This window comes from Canis lupus, chromosome 28 (genome assembly GCF_003254725.2).
Source record: "Canis lupus dingo isolate Sandy chromosome 28, ASM325472v2, whole genome shotgun sequence".
Lineage (NCBI taxonomy): Eukaryota > Metazoa > Chordata > Mammalia > Carnivora > Canidae > Canis > Canis lupus.
The window spans coordinates 19,447,443-19,469,587 of NC_064270.1; the positions used below are offsets into that span (position 1 = coordinate 19,447,443).

The window sequence follows — 22,145 nt, forward strand, 5'->3', positions numbered from 1 at the left end:
TCCAAAACTTTTCAGAGGTCCCCTAGTGAACAGCAGTTGCTTTGTACAAAGAACTGCTAATGTCATTCACGGGTCTGGAACTTGCTATTACTATTTTGAGGTTTCTATTTTGGATAGAAATGTCAATTATATCCAAGTGATTTTAAAAGGTAATTTAGAGGATTTTCTTTCCAAGCTAGCCTCTATTCCTCAAAACCTTTCAACATCACCTTTTTTCCTAAATTGTTTCAGTAATATAGAGCACTTACCTCTTAATAGGACTTTTAAAAATCATGATTATGTGATCAAAGTCTTCCATTAATAACTGGGCTTTTCTTCTTGGCTGCAGGGTGTATGTTCTCTTTCTGCTGCAAAGTAATGTTCCAAAAGTATGAGTATATGCATGGAAATTTGGCTTATAGAACCAGTGTTGGTTGCTGTAAAGCAACTTTGACAACTACTGGACCAGCTCTGACCCACTGATGGCTATTGCTTGTGCCACACAATGTTAGCCAGCACAATATTTCATGTTCTTTTTCAGAAGTTATGAGCATTTACATTCAGGACCCACAACTCTGGATTTCTCTCATCTCACAAAATTGGGGATCTAGTGATACTGAGTTCACACGCTTCCCTTGTAACAATCAGCAGGAGTCATAGATTCTCACCTTCACTATGTCCTCTCCATTTTGTCACTCTCCTCATCTCTCCCTATTTCCCCTCAATAATGAGTTTCAGCGCAGGTTGTCTTTTTGTTGCAATTGTACTCAATTTTCCAACAATGTTAATGGAAAAGTGAAATATTCATTGGTCACACACGTTTAGCAGACTCGGGTAAATTAAACGAGTGCAAGAGAATTACATGCTTCAATAAAAAAAGGAAGAAAGAGAGCAAAGAGAAAGAAAAAGCACATTAATCTGTGGAAGTGGAGACTATTATATATTTACTATGCAAATTGAGAGTAAATGTGTAAAGGAAAACAATTATGCCCAGCCTGCTTCATTTCTGTTTCTGTTTTAATCAGAAGCCAGTGAGGCGATGGAACCCACACAACTGCAGGAAGCCATTGTTGCCACCTCTGGGGTCCAGTGAAAAACAGGTAAGTGGTTGTACCTGTTAAAATGCGGAGGGCTTGGGAGGGCCTGGGAGGGCCACTCAAGAGCTGCAATTAGCCTTTGAGAAGGAACACTCTGAGGGGCACACTGGGCTTTTGCAGAAAAGAACACTGTTTGGGGTGCCTGTCTTTGAAAAGGCATAATGAGGCTTAACCTGCAAAGGCTGGACAATTGGCACACCGGGATGAACTGCTAGTGCTGGAATGTACCGCTTTTACGGGGGTGGTGAAATGTGATGCAGTGATAGAAAAAGAAAGGCAAAGTAGGAACAGAAGGAAAACAGGAACTGAAGTCAAAGAGGAAAAAGCAGCAAGACAGCAAGGAGCAGCTTCTCAGTCCCTGCTCCAGCCCCCGGTCTCCCTCCAGCGCTCTCTGGAGGCGGTTTCCAGTAGTTAGCTAAGCCAAAATGGGGTTTTCAGACACTAACATACAAAATAATATAAAGGAAGGTGTGTTAGACATTGAGAGTCAATAGCTTCATAGCTGATAGAACTACCGAACTGGTCGTTTAAAGACTAGAGCTTGTGACCTCTGCCTTAAGGAGAGTATGGAAGTTTTAGAAACTTTAGATTTTATGTATTGTATTATGTTTTACAATGTTCTCTCACTTTTTTTTTTTTTTTAAATCAGTTGAGTATAGTTCAGCTACACAGTTACAGAAGGCAGGAATGGCAGACATGATCACCTCAATTTCCCATATGAGGAAATGGGACTAGAAGGCCATTCATATGCCAACGTCATATATGTCACAAAGGCAGAATTGGAGCCAGGACATCCTGTCTACCAGCTCATTGGCTAATCACTGTTGCAGTGACTCCTACAAATCCACAGGTAACTGAATCCCTGTAACTAATGAAGTCCACAAAATCTACTGCCTTGGGACAAAGAACTCTGTTGTTTCACATGGCTCATTGTCTCAGGTCAGAGATGAAATCCATTTGTTTGCTGACTGATTTTATTAAGTTCTGAACAAGGAAAAAAAATTGCATCTCCAGTTGAAGGTATTGGATATTTGAGGGAAATTGAACTAAATGTTTCTTGAAACACCAATTTTATGTTTTTAAAACATAAAAACTCTGTTTGTTTTTTTTAACCCTGAAGGAACACAACTCAGCTTACCACCTTAAAGGAACCATGTCTTGGATCACACAATTTCTTCCAGTGCCAGTGAAAAGCATAGCTCTGAGATGCATGGGGATATTCTCCTAGCTTCAGTAAAGGGTGAATTCAGGTGAATTAGAAAAAAGAAAGAAAGAAAAAAAAAGACATTCTTTCCCTAAGAAACTTTATTGCCATCTGCCGGGAAATTGAAATAATAGCTACACAATCCAAGAGAACAACAAGGTGAAAGTCATCGTCTGGACTTGTGCAGTGTACAACTTGAACAACAGTAAGTGGTGACCTCTGTTTTCTCAGACACTAGTTTTATAGACCAATAAAAATGTTATACGGGGAAATGAGTGACTGATAGTTATATCTAACTAGTGTTTGCTTTGTTTTGATTGTTGTACTCGCCATATCCTTCAATAGACTAAAAGGTTTTATAGATTTCCAAACTGGAGGATGACTGCATTCCCCAGAGTCCTAGGCACAACAGAGGAGGAGGAGAATAAATCCTTTTCTTAAGAGACAAACTACAGGGAAAATGTTCTGTGAAACAGATCTGGAACAAAATTTATCTAAAGAAATAACATTCCTCATTTTTCCTATATTCACCATCATTTACTTCAGCTTTGCTAAAAAAGAGGAATCCAATTACATCCCACAGGATGATGTGTTAGTATCTGTTGGGGTGGGCAGGGTCCTTGCCTCTCACTTATTTCTCCACGATTCCCTGAGATTTTTCAGATTCCTTGATCCACACACACATGTGCATATACACATGTTCACAGACAAACATGCATATGGCAAATTTAGCATTTCTGAGTGAGTCTTTTTGTTTTATTTGCCAATTCCCTCCCTCTCTGTCTCTTCTGAAACAGCAATTTCCTAATCAGAGAAGAGATACTGAGGGGAATGTGACATCATTTGGATTATCTCCCTTAGGAAGGCATGGCTACTGAACTGAAATACTGGGAGTGGGGGCTCATCTGACTATTTCTTTTTCTCTTGAATGTTGAGTATTTGCCCCATATTACAGAGCTTACAGGACCAGATCCTTTTGCTCTTCTTTCCTCCTCCCAATGAAGTAAATCTCCCATTCCCAGTCTCCTCATTTCTGATCTGGCAGGTCAATTTAAATCAAGGTCTGAAGTAGGAAGCCATAAACAATTCTCCAATCCAGCTTTGCCAGTAATAAAATGAGGGCACTGTCAACCTAATCTTCGTGAGGTTCTTGTGTTTGATTGCTATCAATTTACTGGCAATGAGATGGTTGATTATAATATTAGCACACTAAAAATTCAAGATAATCTGTTGAGTTCTAACTTCATTATGATTATGAAATCCATTTTGTATCCTAGAAATGTTATGGACTTTCCAATAAAGCCATTAGCTGCCTTATTACCAGAGGGATTACAAAAACAACCAGGTGAGTGCTTGCTAAGTATATTGGAGGGAAGTTTCAAACTTTGGGTGTTGACCTAGGTGACATTTAAAATTGTGTATAACCCTAGGGTCTATTTTTGTAGATAAATTCCACTAAATTTTTATCTCAAAAAAAGCTAAACAAATATTGATGAAAGCCAGGATGGTGTATTGCTCAAGATAATGAACTTGGAATCAGATAGTCTTGTGTTTGAGTTCCATTTCTACCATATTTTTTGATAGCTTGAAATTGCTTAATTTTTGAGTGTCGGGATCCTAGCCTATGAAATGGGAATAAAAATATTACTATATAAAAATATTTTGAGAATTAAATGTAATAATTAAAGATGTATAGCATAGTGCCTGCCACATTCTAAGCACTCAACAAATATTAGCTGTTATTATCATTAGTCATATTATTGAATGTAATTGAAAACAGAAGGAACAATAAACAATTTCCCCAGCAGAAAACTAACAAGCTAGCCAAACAGAAGAGATTTTTGAAAGAGCAACAACAAAAATACAAATATTTTCTTGGCTTGGAACATGGAGATGAGGAGAACGATTGGCACCTCAGCATAATCTGTAGTATTCACCCATGTTTGTAACCTACATCCCTGCTCTGGGTCTTTCCTTCTGCCAATCTATAGCCACTATGCTCTAGGGCCATTCTCAACACATCAAATGGGAGTTATAAAACATGGACCTAAAAAAACTATCAACCATTAGTCATTCATTCCCTTAATACAATATTTATTGATATCTATGTTACAGTAGGCTTGGTTCTAGAGACCAGTTGGAAAGTAGTAGGCTTGTTCCCTGTCATGATGTAATTCAACTTGTAGTTGCAGTGGTGTTAGATGGGGAGATGATATCTGGGCAAATTTCTCTCTCACTCTCTTTCTCTTCTTTCTGAATTTAGCAATGGCAGGGACATCCTTTTGAAATGACCATGACTTTGCTGCTCCTCTCAACAATAAGAGTAGTCTCTTGCTCTATTCTTAGTCTAATTTGCCCATGTTACCTAATTTGACCAATGAGATATTTAAAAAGGTTTCTCACACTGAGACATATAAACTGCTTGTCAGCGGGTCTTGCTATCTCTTGCTGCTACTGGGAGGCCCATCATGTATGTGTATAGAAGTCAGAATTTCACTGAATTCTTTGAACAGGAGTGTGTTGACTGAGAGGTGAAATGACGGAAACTTCTGAAAATATTTTATGTCCTTATTGGGATGGTAGTTACACATATATGTGCATATGTGAAAATTCATATACCTTAAGTATTATATCCACTTGTGCATATTGTCCCTACTCCATATACACAAGTATGTTCATAAACACACACAGTGTGTGTGTGTGTGTGTAACTAGAGGATTTGCCACAAGTTATAAGAAAAATTGGGTGAGTCCAGCATCAACAGAAGTTCGAGATAGGAGTGGTCAACTCTGTCAATGTGGTCAAAAGACTGAGAGAAATGAAAACTGTTCAGGACCGACCAACTTGAAGGTTGTTGATATACTTGAGGGAAGCAGTATTCATGGAAACAGTTGGAGAGAAATCTCATTGTATAGTAGGTGTGTAGTAAATAGGAGGTTAAAAATTTGAGATGATATCATATTTATCATAATGGGGATATTAATATGTGCTTGTATACAGATACTATTCAGGAGACAGGAAGAATTTGAGATAAAGAGAGTGGATAAATGAAGGAGGGGTGTTTTTCTTGAAACATGAGATTTAAGAGAACCTGCCTTTATTGTGTATTATTATTGATCTGCTCTATTAATTGGGGTTTAATACATGTCAGGTGTTAATCCTGTATTAGTCCCATCTATACCTTAATGTAGCACCTAGACCCACCCAACCCCTCTGTAACCCCTGAATGTAAACAAAGAGGCTTGTCATCAAGATCTCTTAGTTCTATGACACAGTTTCAAACTTGAGTTTTTCTTTTCATCTTTGTTACTGCGGGTAACATGCATTGCCAGTTTTCTCATAAACACCATGAAAGATTACAGACAGAAAATATGCTAAAAAGCACACCCTGCCCCTGGCCGGGAATCCAGATTTATCAGTAGAGTGGTTTTAGGGTAGATGTGTCTTTAAAATTCCCCAAAAAGGCCCTCGTGGCTCTTCAGGTTTCAATTTCTCTCTTTCATTCCCACAAACCAAGTACATTTCCTCATTCCCCTACAAAATTGTTTTGTCACTTTTAACATTAATGTAGAGAAGAAATCTGTGAAAGGCTGTTTGCTTCTCTTGATCTTACGGCCTGCCTCAGCTCAGGCATCCTTCAAGAGATAGAGGGGAGACATGGGCTTTACTTTCTGGATTTGAAGGAAGATGAGGTGAGGGAATGGGGAAGGGCATTGGGCAAGATGCTTGGATCTTCCCATTTCAACTGTTTTCTCTAACCTAGATCAAAGAATATTAGACCTGAAGGGGCTTTGGGGATCATTTAAATCCATTCCCATTCATTTACAGATAAAGAAACAGAGTGGTGAGGTGATTTGCCTAAAATATCAGTTAATTATTGACAGAGAGGATCTCCAACCTCCTCTTCTATGCCTGACTGTGTGTTTACTGGGAAAGTAGCTTTATGTAGCTGAGCTTTGATGACCTATAAGTGATGGTTCTCAAACCTGGGTGATCATCGGACTTAGCTATAAATCTTTTAAAAACCTAAATCTCACACCATAGCTTGTGATATTTGATTGTATGTTAGTGTCCCTGTCCTGAAATCTGTAATTAGACAGGAAAGAATTAATATAGCATGCCTGATCTTTGGATAGATTTGCGGGCACGCAGGCCTTTGTCTGGTGTCTGGGTACTCGGACCTTGTCAAGTGCTCTAAGTGATAAGAATACTTTGCCTGGCTGGCATGCCAATCACAATCACGTGATTTCCTTCTAGGAGTCTGAAGCTTGATAGTTATGGCCAGATGTGCCTATGTAATCAATTCCTAATAAAATTCTGGATTCTGAGTTTCCAATGGATATTCCTGGGCATAAGAACAGTGCATGCATTTCTTTCTGCATTTCAAGGGTGGAGGGAGAATGTGCTCTGTGTGGGCTCTTGAGGGAGAGCAAAAGAAGTCCACACATGAATTTAGACCCTGGATACCGCTTGATATATCTTTTCCCCTTACTGACACAGTTGCATATTCTTGCTGTGATGTTGCAATGTATCTTGGCCATGAAAATTTTATGCTGAGTCTCTGGAATCCTTCTAGAGAAGTTCCATGCTTGTGGTGGTTATAGGGCTGCTGAAACAAATTTTTGTCTAAAGTGGTTCCATAAGTAATGACACATTGTTGACAAAGAAAGAGAAACATGTCTTCTTCTGTGTCTTATGAGCAGCCAGGTTTGGAAATTCCTAGAGAAGATGGGTTTGAAGGTCATGAGGAGATACCCTTTACTCCAGCTTTGTCTTTACATAACTTTCCTCAATAGTAAAAGCAACCAAGAACATATTCTCCGTTTGATACAGGCATTTCAGACTTAATAGCTTCAAAAGTAAAATCTCGATTTTTCATTCAAGGTCATCTATGATGTTCTTTCTCTTTCAGTATTTCTGATTACTAATTCTTAATTTTTTCAGACCCAAAACTCTAAAGTCACTCTTAATTCTCTTCTTTTTTTCATCCCACATTAAACTTTAATTCCTAGGGAGACTAATTTCACAATGTATCACAAAATGTGACCACTTCCTCATAACTCCAGCTCTGCCAGTCTGGATCCATGTTGTCCTCTCTCACCTGGACTATCATGGTGAGGTACTGTCATGTGGATTTTCCACCTACCATTGTCACTTCCTGAGGACCGAGATCACACACACTCCATGGTTAACCTATTTGCTCCATGGTGTCTCCTTAAATCAAAGGTCACAGAATATCACATCTCACCTCAACAGTCATCACTGGCTTCCTGTCTCAGAATAAAATCCCAAACTTGTATCACAGCCTGCAGGCCTCTATAATCTAGCCTCAACTATTGCTCTGATAAATCAATCGCATACCTCCCTTTACCATGCCTCCCTTCCAACCGCATTCTCTTTCTTACAGTTTTCATGTCCTCTTACCCAAGTGTCTTTGTAATTGCTGTTCTCTTTGCCTAGAATGCTTTTTTTTCCCCCAAATATTGGCCTGGATCAGCCTCACATCTTGCAGATCTCAGCTCTTGTGATCATAACAGATAAACCTTTCCTGAGCATCCGAAGCAACACAGCTCCCTCCTATCTTGCTCTTACTAATTGCCTCACCTTATTTCCTTTTTCTTCACAGCACTTCTGGACCCCGGAAGTTGTATGTATACAATTGCTTATTTGAATACTGATTTCTTTTTCCTCTTGTTTCTGCTCCCGGCTCTATGTATCTAGGATAGTAACTGACTCAGAGGAGGTGGTGAACAATAGGATAAAGAAGAGAATGAGCTAAGATATAGAAGGTGAGGGGTGACTATCCAGTGAAAGGAGGTGGTCTAGGGAAGGCTTACTGAAGCCAACTCCAGTGTGAATGGGACCCTGGGGAAAGACACAGGAAACTGATTGTTTCAGACACCAGGGGACAAAGCAGTTAAGGCAGTAACATACTACAGGGACTGGACCGAAGTCAATCTCCCTTTGGTCCTTCCCTCTATCTCACTGGGTCATTCTTTACAGTCAAAGATTTTCTCAGTCCTCAATTTCAAGACTAACTGACACAGGGGATTGACACTGAGGACATGGGAACAGCTCTTCCTAGTTTTTGTTCATGCTATGGAGCCTTTGTTAAGTCAGCAAACCTTTCCTTTCCAGGGCTGTATCCCCTGACAGAGCTGGGTTTCAAGGCTGTTCCTCTGGGGTCCTGCAGAGCTACATGAATTGATGAGAAGAATGGCCTTGGACCTTCCAGAGAAAAACAGGAGAAGAAAGCCCATTTCTCTTTCTTTTCCTTTATTTTTTTAAAAATAGGACTCTGAATTCCAAATAAGCCAAGACTATAGAGAAACTTGAAAGTGATTAAAAAAAAAATCTTGGGCGCAGGACCCAAAAACTCCTCAAAGATTGAAACATTTGTTTGAAAGGGACAAAGTGCCATGCATTTTAAAAGCAGAATCACACAAAATAGATCTCTCACTCTCCTTCTCCCCCTCCTGCTGCTTAAGGGGATACTAGGACAAGTGACATTTCTATTACAGATAAAAATATATTTTTAACTATGTTTTGGAGATATTTGCCAGCTGGCCTATTATGGCTAGAAGGGAACTGCCATGAAGAATGAAACTCCACTCAGGTTATTTGGGCATTTGCAAGTTTTGCAAGAAAGACATATGTATAATTATGGAAAGGATATTTCGGACTAAGCTGGTGGGAGCAGGTACAAAAGTAGATGCGCTCAACATCACTTTTTTTTTTTTTCCACTGTTGATTTGACAGAATTTAAACCAGATTGGAAATGTATTAAGATGCAGTTACATTCCAGGAATCTGAGGTGACAATAGCTTTCTTTTTTGGAGTTTTGTAAGTCAACACTCTGACCAATAACAAAACTCATTTACTACTTTATGTAAAGAAATCCCAGGCGGCTCAGTCAAGTCCTGAAAACCAATGTAACGTAGTTTAAAATGTGGGCTGAAATCAGACCACCTGAGATCGAAGTTCAACTGCACTGTCTTACCAGATGTGTACCTTTGAACCACTTACTTAGCCTCTCTTCTTTTGTTTTGTCGTATTTTGTGTTATTGCAATGATGAGATCAGACAATCCCTCTGGAGCTTGTAGAGTAGTTCTTGTCAAATAATGAAGCCCAATAAATGGGAACTATCATTATTATTTATCTAGGACACTAATTCAGTGCTAAGTTAATCACAATCCCAATAAATATTATTCTCCTTTTAAATTTATTACTCAACAAATATTTATCAAATTTTTAATATGTGCTGGGTACCAGCCTATATAACATAGCTGACACAAAATAAAAATGACCATTCCTTCTCTTAAAGGAACAGGCAACAGGGCAATACAGTAAGGTATGAATACATGTTAATGGCATCACAAGCCACTGTATTTATGAAAAGTGCCAAATAGGCTGTATAAACAATATATGCTTCAAATTGAATGGAGATAAAGATTGGTGTGAGCTATGGAGGTACCACTTATGGGAAACGATGTAACTTAGACCTTAAAGGAGAAATACATCTGGTCTGGATAAAAGGGAAAGAAAGTACATTGCACACCTAGGAGGGAACTGAGCAGGATATGGTGCTTGGAAAGGCAGGCTCTTGTCTCTGTACTAAGTTGTCATGGTCAGCGTCAATGCAAAACTGAGGAAAGTAGAATGAATTTGATATTTTAAACTCACAATCAGTACTGGGAACAAGGGTAGAAGACAGAGCTAGACTTCAACCTCTTGCATACTTCCTTTCCACACTAGCCTCTACATATCATCGCCTCCATTTGTAAATGAATCTTGACTTCATTCTCTCTCTTTGGTGGCACATGTTGTGTAAGTCAATGCCATGCACATTTATCTATTCCCTCCTCTGACTTCTCCATGAAGTAGGCATTGTTTCTTTATTCACCAGATGGATAAAGTGGTACTGAAATAGGCAAGTCAACAGCACAAGGTCATAATCTATAGCTAACAGAATCAGGGCTTGAATCTAGAACAGCTCTGTTAGATGCCACGTATGACAAGTTTTTGCTACAGGACTTTCTGGCTATACCACAGAGGCCTTGTTGCCAGGGGCCTGCTACCCACATGCTGTCCCCTTGAGCCTTGGACTTCAGGGTACCCAGGGCATCCCAGTTTGGCATCTTCCTTTGGCTTTATCCCTGGGCCCCTAAATATCCTTTTCCCTTTTTTCTTAGTCAACCATGTGTTCCTTTGAAAACATATACAACCCTGTCTGCTTGCCATTGGCAGAAAAGATGGTTATAGGATGGACCCTTCTAGAATGAATAGCCATATAACACTCACTGGGAAGGGCAATGATGGAACTTTACCGAGAAGAGCTTTAGGATCTGACTCAGTGCATCCCCTCACTTGCTGAGTTCCCTCAAATATCTTCTTAAACACTTTGGACCTCAGTATCTTCATCTATGAAAAAGAGAACACTGCCTGCTGCAATGAGGATGCAATCAGATCATTCATATGGAAGAAATTTTAAATTATAAGCCATTAAACAAATGAAGAGCATTATTATTTGGCAGGCAGACTTGCTGTACAGAAGCAATCAGATTAACAGGAGCTGAGTTCACAAGAAAGGGAAATAGAATAGGCATCCCAAAATATGCCACTTTGGGACCCACTCTGGCATATTGATTATCTTGAATTAAAGTTGCTTAAGAAATAGCAAGCATAAGAAGGACACGGACCTTCCTTTGCCTTCCTAAAAGCAGAAAATAAATCTCTCAAGTGAAGATACCCTTCTTGTATTAGAAGGCAGGGAAACATTCTTATCATCAGAGATAGGGAATTTGGGATCGAGAAGACTATAAACAAACGTTGTATTTCTTCACTAATTAGCTCCCACAAGCCAAACCCCTTTGTTTTGTCAGTTCCTCTCGAATTTATTATTTATTTGTCTATGAAGAATAAAAACTGACTACTTCGCTCACTTCTTTGAGTCTCATACTTTTGGGGCTTCCATACATATAAAATTAATTTTGTTTTTCTCTTGCTAATCTGTCTTCTGTCGAAGAACCTAGAAGGGAATAGGAGGAAAGTTTTCTCCTCTGTAATACCCTAGTGATGCCACTTACTGTTGAGTGGCTTTGTGAATGCCACGTAATCCCTGAGCTTCAGTATCTGAATCAGAAAAATGGGGATTTCAGATTCCTAACAGGGTTCCTGTGAAGATTAATTAGGGTGTTTGCTTAGAATTTAGTTGTTTATTAATCATTCTAATCTTTACCATAATTGATTATTGGTAGGAAATAAGGTATTTATAAAATACAAGTAAATATACACAGAAATTAGAGATGAGAGTGATTTGTTGAAAGGACTTCTGGTCCCTAAAGGACCTTATGAAGGCTCTAGAATAAAGGATTATGCTGTACAGGATGGTTATGCTCCATAGTCTGAGTTGGCTGAAAAAGGGTCAACTGCCTAGGATTTAAATTTCTCTTTAGTGATGGGGTTTTAAGAGACTTGGTAGGTGAAAGTTTATTCACTACTACCATTACTAATATTACTCTTCCCCCTCCTCCTCATTCTATTCCTACTCTTGTCTTGATAAGAACAGGAGTTAGGCAAGTCCATGCTCTTCCTCTTTCAGGAGAAGAGAGTAAGGTGGGTCTGTCTTCATCAACCTCAGCCCGTTGGTCCTTGGGAGAGCAGAGGCAGGAGTGTCTTGTGTGTAGGATGAGCTGGTCAGAGCAGTCATGTGGAACAAGGCCAACAACTTCCCTAATAACTGTGGCACCCACTTCCATATCTGTTGGCTGTACCCCAGACTTACTCAGTGGTTGTGGCCTGGAAGCCTGCTGGCCTGCAAAGGGATAGTCTTGTTGAAACTGAGATTCTAGAAATGATGATGGCAAGAACTAAGTCTTTCTAAGAGAAAGTAGCAGCATAATCAAGGTAAACAGGACACATTTATGGTTACACCAAGGGCTTGGGAACCCGTATACAAGGGTACAAACCCCAGCTCTGCTATTCAGGATCCTTACAGTTCTCTGCACATTATACATGCTCTCCCAGTCTCAGCGTCCTCATCTATTTGATGGGAATAATAATTCCAGCCTTCTGAGCTGCTGTGATTTAATGTGATTAAATAAGATAATGAATGCAATCAGAGGAGTGTTGTGATGGACACACACTAAATGTTCAAATATGAAAGCTATTTATTCAATGTTTTCCTCTTTGGGGAACATAGGCACAAATGCAAACTATATGTTAAGTTTCTGCCTGCTTGTGTCAAAATGAAGGCCTGATTTAGGGCTAATCTTGGACAGGGAAATTTGCTAGAAGCTTTGAGGAATAAAAAGGTGTTTACTCAGTAGCCTTGTCTTTAAACAGCTTCTAAGCCAGTAAAATGTAAGTAGGAAAAGAATGAGTTGCAAAAGGTCATATACATATGGGACCTAAGGAATAGTCAAAATAGCAAGTATTATAGGAATGGGGATGAGTAAATGGAATGAGCTGGGAAAACATTTCCCACAAAAGAATCATTTTTTAAAAAAATTTATTCTTTTGTTTTACAGTTAGTCTGTTGATTACTAATATTAGTGACACCCATATTGTCTTAAGAACTGTGCTAGAGGTCATGTTTGGTTGGGACTTGAAGGGTAAATAGGAAATACATGAAGAGAAAGGGGCAACTGGGATTATTTCTCCCTGGATTTAGTTGACTAAGAGGAAAAAAAAGAATGCTATTCAATTTTTTTTTTTTTTTTTTGCTTTGGCTTTAACAACTTACTGATAAATACTTTAAGTGATTATTCTCTCACTAGTTCTTGGAAAGTAGTTCTCTATCCTAACAATATCTCAGATTCAGGACATTCTTACATGTATTGGGAGTATTATATTTACTTTAAAAATGAGCACTACATATAGTTCCTATCTTGACTGAAGTCATTACTATGCCTATTAGGAAAGGCTATCCGTCCCTGCCCATTATAACTGGGTGTGCCAAACCTCAAGAACTATCCCCTGGCACTGAGCCATTTCTGTTGTTAGTCATGTAAGCAATTAAGTAGGACAAGACATCTGCAGCATGACTACAGTACAACTACTCACCCCCTGAAGCCTGGGGACTCTTCTATTTACTGCTTGCTATAAAATATACTGGGCCATTGGCCATGTTTTCTTCAACTGCAGTCCATAGAGTGTGTAACTGCCATATGGGCTTATCACATCGCTCAGTGGGCCTTGGGGACACACATTGGTAATTCCATGCTCACATTTCCTTCTCTATTCTGTTCAGTGACTAATACCTTGTCTTATTCTGATCCACTGAGTCTCAAGGTTTACTTTTTGCACCTGTGGAGTTATTGTAAACCAACCTGCTTGGTGGCCTAGCCATGTTCTTAAGGGTCTTGTTACTCCTTGCTCTATGAGATTAGGTTCCTCTGATATGATCCCTTCTATAGTTCAAGTTTTAAATTTAACATTTTTCCAATTCTTTCCTCTCTCTGGATCTTATGACATTATTGTGTGATCAGAATATCAAAATCTTACCACTCCAGTTTTATCCTATACTTTGCTTCTTCACATTTCTCCTAAGGTTATTCTACCTAGCTGAGACCTTCTTCAGGTGATTACATGAGGGATTTAAAAAAAAAAAAAAAAGAAAGAAAGAAAGTCTTGATTTAAATCCCAACAACACTACTTGCAGTTTCTTAATATATTAGTGCCTTTTTTTTTTCCTCCCCAGTCAAATGGGTTTAGTAAGAGTACCTAACTTATAGGGTTTTATGAAGCTTATATGAATTAAAGCATGTAAAGCAGCAGTGTCCAGAAAATAGTAGGAGCTCTGTTAATGTTCACCATTATTTTTTTTAAAAATTATTTTCATCATGGACTCCAACTTTGTGAATCTAGCTACCACACAGTTTTTATAACCTTATCACTCACGTACTTTAAAGCATATCTATGGTCTTGTCAGTAAAAAGGAAGGCAAACTCTTATATCTTTGGCCCTCCCAGACCTAAAGCCATCCTAATTCTGTCCTTTGAATACCCTCTAACTTCATGGAATATTTAGGTCCTAATACACATGTCCTTCTTCAAACATAATGCATCCTTTTGTTTCCTTTCAATGAACTTCTTCCTGGCTTTCTTTTTTTTTAATAATAAATTTATTTTTTATCGGTGTTCAATTTGCCAACATACAGAATAACACCCAGTGTTCATCCCGTCAAGTGCCCCCCTCAGTGCCTGTCACCCATTCACCCTCACCCCACACCCTCCTCCCCTTCCACCACCCCTAGTTCGTTACCCAGAGTTAGGAGTGTTCATGTTCTGTCTACCTTTCTGATATTTCCTACCCACTTCTTCTCTCTTCCCCTCTATTCCCTTTAAGTATTATTTATCTTCCCCAAATGAGTGAGCTTTCTTTTCTTTTTCTTTTTTTAAAATCTTCATCCATTTATTATTTTTTATTATTTTTTTTATTTTTTATAATAAATTTATTTTTTATTGGTGTTCAACTTGCTAACATACAGAATAACACCCAGTGCTCATCCCGTCAAGTGCCCCCCTCAGTGCCCGTCACCCAGTCACCCCCACCCCCCGCCCTCCTCCCCTTCCACCACCCCTAGTTCGTTTCCCAGAGTTAGCAGTCTTTACGTTCTGTCTCCGTGTCTGATATTTCCTACGCATTTCTTCTCCCTTCCCTTCCATTCCCTTTCACTATTATTTACATTCCCCAAATGAATGAGAACATATAATGTTTGTCCTTCTCCGATTGACTTACTTCACTCAGCATAATACCTTCCAGTTCCATCCACCTTGAAGCAAATGATGGGTATTGGTCATTTCTAATGGCTGAGTAATATTCCATTGTATACATAAACCACATCTTCTTTATCCATTCATCTTTCAATGGACACTGAGGCTCCTTCCACAGTTTGGCTATTGTGGACATTGCTGCTAGAAACATCCAGGTGCAGGTGTCCCGGCATTTCACTGCATCTATATCTTTGGAGTAAATCCCCAACAGTGCAATTGCTGGGTCGTAGGGCAGGTCTATTTTTAACTCTTTGAGGAACCTACACACAGTTTTCCAGAGTGGCTGCACCAGTTCAGTTTCCCACCAACAGGGTAAGAGGGTTCCCTTTTCTCCACATCCTCTCCAACATTTGCTGTTTCCTGCCTTCTTAATTTTCCTCATTCTCACTGGTGTGAGGTGGTATCTCATTGTGGTTTTGATTTGTATTTCCCTGATGGCAAGTGATGCAGAGCATTTTCTCATGTGCATGTTGGCCATGTCTATGTCTTCCTCTGTGAGATTTCTCTTCATGTCTTTTGCCCATTTCATGATTGGATTGTTTATTTCTTTGGTGTTGAGTTTAAGAAGTTCTTTATAGATCTTGGAAACTAGCCCTTTATCTGACACGTCATTTGCAAATATCTTCTCCCATTCCGTAGGTTGTCTTTTAGTTTTGTTGACTGTATCCTTTGCTGTGCAAAAGCTTCTTATCTTGATGAAGTCCCAATAGTTCATTTTGGCTTTTGATTCTTTTGCCTTTGTGGATGTATCTTGCAAGAAGTTACTGTGGCTGAGTTCAAAAAGGGTGTTGCCTGTGTTCTCCTCTAGGATTTTGATGGAATCTTGTCTCACATTTAGATCTTTCATCCATTTTGAGTTTATCTTTGTGTATGGTGTAAGAGGGTGGTCTATTTTATTCTTCTGCATGTGGATGTCCAATTTTCCCAGCACCATTTATTGAAGAGACTGTCTTTCTTCCAATGGATTGTCTTTCCTCCTTTATCGAATATTAGTTGACCATAAAGTTGAGGGTCCACTTCTGGGTTCTCTATTTTGTTCCATTGATCTATGTGTCTGTTTTTGTGCCAGTACCACACTGTCTTGATGACCACAAATTTGTAGTACAACCTGAAATCTGGCATTGTGATGCCCCCAGCTATGGTTTTCTTTTTAAATTTTTTCTTAATTTTTATTTATTTATGATAGAGAGAGAGAGAGAGAGAGAGAGAGAGAGAGAGAGGCAGAGACACAGGCAGAGGGAGAAGCAGGCTCCATGCACCGGGAGCCCGATGTGGGATTCGATCCGGGGTCTCCAGGATCGCGCCCTGGGCCAAAGGCAGGCACCAAACCGCTGTGCCACCCAAGGATCCCCTGGTTTTCTTTTTTAAAATTCCCTGGCTATTCGGGGTCTTTTCTGATTCCACACAAATCATAAAATAATTTGTTCTAACTCCTTGAAGAAAGTCCATGGTATTTTGATAGGGACTGCATTAAACGTGTAAATTGCCCTGGGTAACATTGACATTTTCACAATATTAATTCTGCCAATCCATGAGCATGGAATATTTTTCCATCTCTTTGTGTCTTCTCAATTTCTTTCAGAAGTGTTCTGTAGTTTTTAGGGTATAGATCCTTTACCTCTTTGGTTAGGTTTATTCCTAAGTATCTTATGCTTTTGGGTGTAATTGTAAATGGGATTGACTCCTTAATTTCTCTTTCTTCAATCTCATGGTTAGTGTATAGAAAAGCCACTGATTTCTGGGCATTGATTTTGTATCCTGCCACACAACCAAATTGCTGTATGAGTTCTAGTAATCTTGGGGTGGAGGCTTTTGGGTTTTCTATGTAGAGTATCATGTCATTGGCGAAGAGCAGTCATAAGAAACCTCCCAAGACACAAAAGTCCAGGGACAGATGGCTTCCCAGAGGAATTCTATCAAACGTTTAAAGAAGAAACCATACCTATTCTACTAAGGCTGTTTGGAAAGATAGAAAGAGATGGAGTACTTCCAAATTCATTCTATGAGGCCAGCATCACCTTAATTCCAAAACCAGACAAAGACCCCACCAAAAAGGAGAATTACAGACCAACATCCCTGATGAACATGGATGCAAAAATTCTCAACAGGATACTAGGCAATAGGATCCAACAGTACATTAAGAAAATTATTCACCATGACCAAGTAGGATTTATCCCCGGGACACAAGGCTGGTTCAACATTCATAAAACAATCAATGTGATTCATCGTATCAGCAAGAGAAAAACCAAGAACCATATGATCCTCTCATTAAATGCAGAGAAAGCATTTGACAAAATACAGCATCCATTCTTGATCAAAACTTTTCAGAGTGTAGGGATAGAGGGAACATTCCTCAACATCTTAAAAGCCATCTACGAAAAGTCCACAGCAAATATAATTCTCAATGGGAAAGTACTGAGAGCCTTTCCCCTAAGATCAGGAACAAGACAGGGATGTCCATTCTCACCACTGCTATTCAAATAGTACTGGAAGTCCTAGCCTCAGCAATCAGACAACAAAAAGACATTAAAGGCATTCGAATTGGCAAGGAAGAAGTCAAACTCTTTTTCTTTTTTTTTAAACCCCTTAAATGCCTAAGACTAATCTATGTCTTAGCACAGTGAATGGAACATTAAAGATTCAGTCAATATTTCCTTAATTTATAGATGAATGAAAAAATAAAGAAAGAAAGAAGGGAAAGAAAGAAGTAATCAAGCATTAGATCTGCCAGGTAAGAATTCGTGCATTGAGCATGAATTAATTTTCTAGAAGAAGATCACAATGACTATAGAGTTTCTTATGGCCCTCATGAAAATTCAATGTTTTATGTATGTATATATATTCACAATTTTTTTTATCTTAGGAGAAACAAAAAAAATCTCACTGGATAATTCTTATTTATGATTTCTTGCTTTTTTTAAAAATAAACTCAGACTTCTCTTTATTCTTTATTTTCTAGAGAGAATAAATCAGAATTGGGTATCATTCCTGGGATTTGAATAAATACGTTTATATATGTGTTTATATCAAAAATCCCTATTTACATATAAGAAAAATATATGCCCAGCTTTGCCAGGGAAGTCCCAGTTTATGCATGTTATTTTGGTGTAATTATTAAGAGCTCCTTCTTTTACTCTCAGAAGTATCTCAGTTTTGAGGAAAAATCATATTTTCATACTAGTCATAAGGAAGTTTTATGATTAAGATTGCATAAGAAATCAAAGAGTCAAATATTATTAACATGGTACAGAATATTTAGCTGATCCATCAAAAATGTTTATTGAGTGTTCTCTGTGTACTAAGCTCAGTATTAGTTGTTTCTTTGAATGATGACCATACAGGAAGATATTGCATCTCACACATCTTCTCTTCCCATTTTTACCTTTATTTGGAGCTGCTTTACCTAGCCTACAGGTGCAGGGTGTTAGGAGGTCAGATAAAAGGATTCAAAACAACTATTTTAGTCCTGATTCTCAGAAATATTACTTGGATTTTCTTAAAGGAAAAGTGAATTTATTGCCTACATAGATAAAAAGTTCAAAGCTATCTCATTTCAGGAATAGTTGGCTTTGGATGTTCAACCAATGTTTTTTTATTTATTTATTTATTTATTTATTTATTTATTTATTTATTTTATTTTTTATTGGTGTTCAATTTACTAACATACAGAATAACCCCCAGTGCCCGTCACCCATTCACTCCCACCCCCCGCCCTCCTCCCCTTCCAACACCCCTAGTTCGTTTCCCAGAGTTAGCAGTCTTTACGTTCTGTCTCCCTTTCTGATATTTCCCACACATTGTTATTGAGAAACTGTGTCTATCTCAGCTTTTTGCTTTGTACCATGCTGGCTTCATTCTTAAGAAAGCTTTCCCTCATGGACAACTCCAGGAGATCCAAACTGACTTTCTTGTAGCAACAAATCTATTAGAGAGTTTTCTTTCCAGTTGGCTCTAGCATGTCTCAAGATTCATTTTCATTGGACCATTTTTGTTTATTAATCCATATATATATATGTATATATACACACACACACAAATATATATATATATATATCATATATAACTGAGAGTCTAAAAGATTGAATATGCTGATTATCCAGACATGAGTCTCATGCCACCTCTGAATATGGAGGACATTGGGGCCAACCAAACCACATGAACTGAGATTGGGACTTGTTTTCTAGGAATGAGGAGCTTTAAAAAAATTAGGACTGGCAAAGCTGGAAGATCATAACCAGCTTATGTTCATTCTGATCAATCTTGCTGCCAACTATTCGATGATCCTGTTTTTGTCACAGTAGACTAATTTCTGTCCATTGTTTATTTTCTTCATAAAATGAAGACTGGAGATCCTGGGGGGTGCAGTCAGGTAAGTATCCAACTCTTGGTTTCGGCTCAGGTCCTGATCTCAGGGTCATGAGATAGAGTCCCACATCAGGGTCTGTGCTCATTTCAGAGTCTGCTTAAGTTTCTCTCTCCCTCAACCCTCTATCCCACCTACTGCACACTCTCTAAATAAATCTTTAAAAAATAAAATGAACACTTATTTCATATTCTATAGCCTGACCAAAACTTTTTTGGCATTTTTAATTGGGCGGGTGTCTGTGCATGTCTCCTCCTCCTCCTCCTCCTCCTCCTCCTCCTCCTCCTCCTCCTTCTTCTTCTTCTTCTTCTTCTTCTTCTTCTTCTTCTTCTTCTTCTTCTTCTTCTTCTTTCTTCTTCTTTTTCTGAATGACTTCTTCAGGTATCACTCAGGCTTTCAGGCTTTTTCTACCTTGAGACTTACCATTTGAAAATTTTCTTCAACCAATCACAACTAGAGAAAGATATGGAGATTGGGAGGATGCATGGAATAGTTATATAGTTATATGTATAAGACTTACATCTACATTTTATTTGTCATAATTTAAGAACTTAGCTAAACCTAACTGTAGAGGTATTGATGATTCAGTCCATCTCTGAGCACAGAAAGAACTTGCACCTTATTCACAGAATCAAATATATGACTTCTGGTTCTTAGGGAGAAAAAAAGAAATCCATACTCCAGTCCAAAAGAGGAACTTCTTTCTTTTTTCTCTATGCCTGAACCCCAGCCATTACTATAGTTCTAGTACTTTGAGACAGGAGACTGATATATTTAGAAAGAGCCACTACTTGTCCAAAGGCTAGATCTCAGATATTGCAAATTGTCAGCCTCAATTACGAAGTAATTTTTGTCTTATCCTGGAGGGGATGTCTCCAGGCCAGGTGAGAGTCTGTTCTGACAAGCCTAACCTTGCATCACAACTCTATCTTCAAACTGACCACATTAATTCTCTTTGTGTTGGTTGTTATTTGCCTATTTATTTATTTATTTATTTATTTTTTATTTTAATGCAAAAGCCATTAAGTATGAACTCTCCCACATTCAACAATTCTTATGGCAATATTTCCAGGCTTGCTTAGTTAACAAGCCACCAATCCCTTGACAGCAATCCCTATTTATCACTCAGCTGTAAATATTGTCTCCAGGCAAAGCTTGGCCTACATGGTCTGAGCCCTCAAGCAATTTTATTTTGACTCCTTCTAAATAAAACTTGAATTACTCAGAGTGTGTGGGTGGGTGAACAGGAAAGAGGAGGCCCACATGAGAAGTAGAAAAAGGAGAAGGCAGAAGAGGAGGAGGGCGGAAGAGGAGGAGGGCAGAAGAGAAGCAGAGGTAAAGAGAGACACAGAGAAAGTGGAGGCTGTCTGCACGGTGGTCTCGGGAATCTTTCAAAGAAGGAGTAGGAGAAAAAGTATATAACCACCTGTTAAAGAATCAGAGAAAGTGAGAAAGTAGAACAGGTAGGAAAATGAAACAGAGGCCAAGAAAGGATGAGGGGAACTCATAACAGAAAGTATACAGAGAAAAGATTATAGAAAAATAGAGGGGTCAGTAAGAAGCCTGTTTAAGTACAGCTCTCTGTTTTCTCATTTCCTCTTTCTCACCAGCAAGAGAATTGATCAGTGAACATCAAATGAGCATATAGTATCGTCTGGGTATATAAGTCTCCTCAAATGCATCTTTTGAGGTGCATCTATCATTGGTGTAATGGTGGGTAAGTGGCAAGTGGGTAGGACAGACTCTCAGAGGGACAGGCTTTCAGAAGTGGAAGAGGTCTGTGTCAGCTGGAGAACTGAGGAAAGGATTCATGGCAGAAATGAAGGTTCAGTGAATCATAGGAGCCAAAGAAATAGAATCAAGGACTGACTGAGGGTACTCTTGGCAGAGAGAGGCAGAGACACACAAAAAGGCTGAACTGGGAAATCTGCAGTACATGATCTTAAACTATAGAAGTATTTGATGGAGGCAGGGATAGAGAAAAAAGAGAAGCCAATGACAGATTTTAAGGAAAAATTGAAGTGAAGAAAAGAAAATAATAGAAATTGAAGGGAAAATAAATTTTAAAAAAGGCACGGGGAGAGAAAAGAACAAATGAGCTTTCAGATGCTTTCACATTTTCTGGGCCTGAATCCCCTTGTTGGGCTAACACAGCACTCCTAGAATAGTTAGCCCTGCCTTTGGCTGATCTAGATCTGTGCCCTTGGTAAGATGCAGAAAGAAAAACTTCAGGCCAAACCATGTCCTGAATTGCAGGCCTGTGGGCAATGGAACAATGTTATACACCTGATCGTGCCCAGCTGAAATGCTGGTGTTAAGACAGAAACAATGATAGGCAAGGAAGTCCACAGTCAGGTTGTATTTCTTTTGGATAATTTTTCTAGAGAAATTTTTTTTAATGTGGCACACTTGACATTTAAATCCTAAAATATAAAATACGTTTTCCTCAATCTAAATAGGATTAAAATACATTTGGGAGTGTGTTATGGCCTAATGGTTTCTAGTCCACTTCATAATTTAAAGTGATTCCTAGTTATAATAATTGTTTGTTGGTTATCAACTTTCATACGAGACAAATGTCATATCCATCAAATTCCTCATCAAAAGCCCACATACCCTAATACCATCTATAGTCTTGGTTTTTCATAACTGGACAAAACAAAAGCCTAACTATTCTTGCCTCATCCTTCACTACTCAATGATTCATACTCAGAAATTATGCTAG

At 38.7% G+C, this 22,145-nt stretch overlaps 1 long non-coding RNA gene across 6 annotated transcripts in view; it reads left to right on the top strand.

Moving 5' to 3' along the window:
* The first annotated feature begins 1,774 nt into the window (after positions 1 to 1,774).
* LOC112672308 (uncharacterized) overlaps positions 1,775 to 22,145 on the top strand; it is an 85,828-nt gene continuing 65,457 nt past the window's right edge. For 3 of the 6 annotated variants that reach the window (XR_004810171.2, XR_004810170.2, XR_007406689.1), the window contains exons 1-4: positions 1,937 to 2,096; positions 2,197 to 2,485; positions 3,558 to 3,625; positions 17,724 to 17,788. This is a non-coding gene — a long non-coding RNA (uncharacterized LOC112672308). The other 3 variants (XR_003144179.3, XR_004810172.2, XR_007406690.1) reach the window with 3 other exon arrangements.